Here is a 4,662-nt window from a genome sequence, read left to right on the forward strand (position 1 = left end):
TAAGTAAGGGCCCAGGGGGCATGTGAACCCAGAGTGTCTGGCTTCCAAGACTCGTATTCACCGTGGTGCTGTTTGACATGATCAGGATACTGGATCCCTGGTTCCCTTTTTGCGGGGCAGCGTTGGAGAAGGTTCGGCAACCTCGGAGTCTGACAGCAGGGCTGGCTCCTGCAATGTGAATGGAGCGGTCTAGCCCACGCTGTCCTGTGCTCGACTGTGAAGGGGGGAAGGACCTGCTTCCCAGGGCAGGTCCAGCTTTCTGAGGGAAAGCCTTCAGAACCTCCATCAGGCCGGCACCAGGTACCAGTTAAGCACTGGGCAGGGAACAGAGGTGGTCAAACGCCGCTTGCCGGGACTTGAAACCGCTGAATAAATGGATAATGTCAAGCGCTATGGCTTACAGCAGTAGTGCCTCCGGTTCCTACGATCGTGTCTGGGGTCCCTGAGGAGCAAGGTAAAAGTCAGCCATCCAGGAGGTCAGAGTTCAGCTGTTCTTGCACAAGCAAGGAAGCTGGGTCCCCCCAAAACACGGTCAAGACTTGCGGTGGTATCAAATGGCTATCAGGGGCGGGGCCTCAGGGGCCTGCCCCGGCCTCCCCGCCCCGCGTTTGGATTCCCTCCAGGATTCCGGGCCAGAGCGCGGGAGGCGGAGGCCGAGGAGAGGACGGGAGGAGGCTGCATCCTGCCCTCGTGCGTCAGGAAGAGCCGAACGAGCGGGAAGGAAAGCACCACCCCCCACCCCCCACCCCCGCCGCGGCCACACCTGGGTTCTCCAGGCGGGCAGGGGGGCCCCCGGGCAGGCGCCTGGCTCCAGCAAGTCTGGGCCGCCTCCCCGCGCCGCCCCGCGGGGGCCGCCAGATGGGCTGCCCACCCGCCCGCTCAGCGACGCAGGCAGGAAACGGCCGGCCGGGCTGCCAGGAACGCGCTCAGGGGAGGGGACGGGCCCGGCCTGGCCACGCCCGCCGGGGGAGAGGAGGGGCCAAGCGCCGCCCGGCGGGGACTGGTGAGTTCCGAGAGCCTGCGATCCCTGTCCCTGCCTTTACTAGCTGGGTTTCCTTGGATAGGTCGTTTTACTTCTCTGGGCCTCAGTTTCCCTACCTGTAAAGCGGGGCTGCTTGTCTCCGCTCTTTTCCCTTTTTCCTTTTTTATTTGTGCAGCAGAGTGTCACTCTGTCGCCCAGGCCGAAGTGCAGTGGCCATGATGATGGCCCACTGCAACCTCGACCTCCTGGGCTCAAGCGATCCTCACGCCTCAGGTGGGACTACAGATGTGTCCCACCACGCGTGGCTGTTTTGTTTGTTTGTTTGTTTGTTTGTTCGTTTGTTTGTTTTACTAGTTGAGACGGCGGTTCTCACTCTTGCTCGGGCTGGTCTCGAACTCGTGCTCCAGCAACCTTCCCACCTCGGCCTCCCAAAGTGCTGGAATTAGAGGCGTGAGCCACCGCGCCTAGCCTCAGCTATTTTCGTGTGACCTTAGGACAATTTCTTTCCCTTCTCTTCCTTGGTTTTCTTACCTGAAAAATGGGGTGAACAATTGAACCTCCCTCAACCATGGGCTAAGCCTTTGTTTTCCTCCCCACCGAAGCCCCAACACTTGGCCCATTGCCGGAAACATGAAGGCACTCAGTATTTGTTGTACCAGTGAATGTAAAGGTTTGGAACAATCCTGAGGACCTGGCTATGGCAGGCACTTCATAAATGGACACAAATTATCAAATTACCTTGAGTCTAATGTTTACCAACCTGCGGCTTCAGGCAAGTGACTTCCCATCTCTGAGCTTCACTTTCCTCGTCTGCTTCGTGGCTGTGAGGATTAAGTAAAATAAATAATACATGGAAATCACACATAGTGTGTCCTCAATAGATATTTATGGAAGAGTCTCCAAGACATGAAAAAAAAAAGGGGAAATACTATTTGAGTAAATTTGAGGGCAAGGAATATACAAAGGAGTTAGGTGGCTTGGAAGATTTTTGCTATATATGTAAACTAAGCTGTGTGTGGACGGATGCGTATTTTGCTTGTTGGTTTGTTTTTGAGACAGGTTGTCACTGTAGTCCAGGCTGGAGTGCAGTGGAGCAGTCATAGCTCACTGTAACCTTAAACTCCTGGACTCAAGCCATCCTCCCACTTCAGCCTCCTGAGTAGTTAGGACTACAGGTGCGTGCTACCACACCCTGCTCATTTTTTTTTTTTTTTTTTGAGCAGTCTTGCTCTGTCACCCAGTGGCGTGATCTCAGCTCACTGCAAGCTCCGCCTCCCGGGTTCATGCCATTCTCCTGCCTCAGCCTCCCAAGTAGCTGGGACTACAGGCGCCCACCACCAGGCCTGGCTAATTTTTTTTTTGTATTTTTAGTAGAGATGGGTTTCACCGTGTTAACAAGGATGGTCTTGATCTCCTGACCTCGTGATCCGCCCATCTCAGCCTCCCAAAGTGCTGGGATTGCAGGCGTGAGCCACCGCACCCGGCCTCATTTTGTATTTTTAAACCTTTGGCCCCGGGCACAGTGGCTCGCCCCTGTAATCCCAGCACTTTGGGAGGCCGCAGCAGGCAGATCATGAGGTCAGGAGTTCGAGACCAGCCTGACCAACATGGTAAAACCCCGTCTGTATTAAAAAGAAATACGGCCAGGCGCAGTAGCTCACACCTGTAATCCCAACACTTTGGGAGACCAAGGCGGACGGATCATTTGAGGTCAGGAGTTTGAGATCAACATGGCCAACATGGTGAAATCCTGTTTCTACTAAAAATTAAAAAAAAAAAAAAATTAGCTGAGTGTGGTGGCACACGCCCATAGAACCGCTTGAACCCAGGAGGTGGAGGTTGCATTGAGCTGAGATTGTGCCGTTGCACTCCAGCCTGGGCAACAAGAGTGAAATTCCGTCTCAAAAAAAAAAAAAAGTTTTTTAATTAGTCTGGACACGGCTCACACCTGTAATCCCAGCACTTTGGGACGCAGAAGCATGTGGAATGCTTGAAGCCAGGAGCTCAAGACCAGCCTGAGCAACATAGCAAGACTCCTCCCAATCTCTAAAAAAAATTTCCTTGGCCAGGCGCGGTGGCTCATGCCTGTAATCCCAGCACTTTGGGAGGCCAAGACAGGTGGATCACCTGAGGTCAGGAGTTTGAGACCAGCCTGACCAACATGGTGAAACCCCATCTCTACTAAAAACTACCAAAATTAGCCAGGAATTGTGGTGGGTACCTGTAATCCCAGCTACTCAGGAGCCTGAGGCAGGAGAATTGCTTGAACCCGGGAGGTGGAGGTTGCAGTGAGCCAAGATTGTGCCATTGCACTTCAGCCTGGGCAACAGAGCAAGACTCCTTCTCAAAAAAAGAAAAAAAAAAAAAAAGGCTGGGGACAGTGGCTTACACCTGTAATCCCAGTACTTTGGGAGGCCGAGGCGGGTGGATCACGAGGTCAGGAGTTTGAGATCAGCCTGGCCAACATGGTGAAACCCCATCTCTACTAAAAAAATAACAAAAATTGTGCCGGGCGCGGTGGCTCACGCCTGTAATCCCAGCACTTTGGGAGGCCGAGGCGGGCGGATCACGAGGTCAGGAGATCAAGACCATCCTGGCGAACACGGTGAAACCCCGTCTCTACTAAAAATACAAAAGAATTAGCCGGGCGTGGTGGCGGGCGCCTGTAGTCCCAGCTTCTAGGGAGGCTGAGGCAGGAGAATGGCGTGAACCCGGGAGGTGGAGGAGCTTGCAGTGAGCTGAGATTGCGCCACTGCACTCCAGCCTGGGTGACAGAGCAAGACTCCGTCTCAAAACAAAAAAAAAAAAAAAAATTAGCCAGGTCGGTGGTGGCCAGCTATAATCCCAGCTACTCAGGAGGCTGAGGCAGGAGATTGCTTGAACCTGGGCGGCAGAGGTTGCAGTGAGCCGAGATTGTACCACCGCACTCTAGCCTGGGCAACAGAAGGAGACTGTCTCAAAAAAAAAAAATTAGGCTGGACACAGTAGCTCACATCTGTAATCCCAGCATTTTGGGATGCCGAGGCATGTGGACTGCTTGAGGCCAGGTGTTTGAAACCATCCTCAGCAACATAGCAAGACTCCATCTTTACAGAATTAAAATATTAGCCAGAAATGATGGCACACACCTGTAGTCTCACCTACTCATGAGGCAGAGGCAGGAGGATTGTTTGAGCCAAGGAGGACTGCTTGAGCTTGAGAGGTCAAGGCTGCTGTGAGCCATGATAGTGCCACCGCACTTCAGCCTGCGCAACACAGCAAGACTCGGTCTCGAAAAGACCGGGCACCATGGCTTAAGCCTGTAATCCCAGCACTTTGGTAGGCCATGGCAGGTGGATCACTTGAACCCAGAAGTTACAGACTGGCATGGACAACATGGCGAAACTATCTCTACAAAAAGTACAAAAATTAGCTGGTCTGGTGGCTCACACCTGAGGTCCCAGCTACTCAGGAGTCTGAGATGGGAGGATCACCTGAACCGCAGGTGAGCCATGATTGCACCACTGCACTCCAGTCTGGGTGACAGAGACCCTGTCTCAGAAAAAGAAAAGAAGAAAAGAAAATTAGAATAGATGTAAAAAACATTGAAAATAAAACAGCACATTCAGCCACCCATAGATTACTTTCAGATTTTTTTCTATGCTTATCATTTTTTTTTTTTTTTTTTTTTTTTTTTTTTT

This window comes from Piliocolobus tephrosceles, chromosome 20 (assembly GCF_002776525.5).
Source record: "Piliocolobus tephrosceles isolate RC106 chromosome 20, ASM277652v3, whole genome shotgun sequence".
In the NCBI taxonomy this organism is placed as follows: domain Eukaryota; kingdom Metazoa; phylum Chordata; class Mammalia; order Primates; family Cercopithecidae; genus Piliocolobus; species Piliocolobus tephrosceles.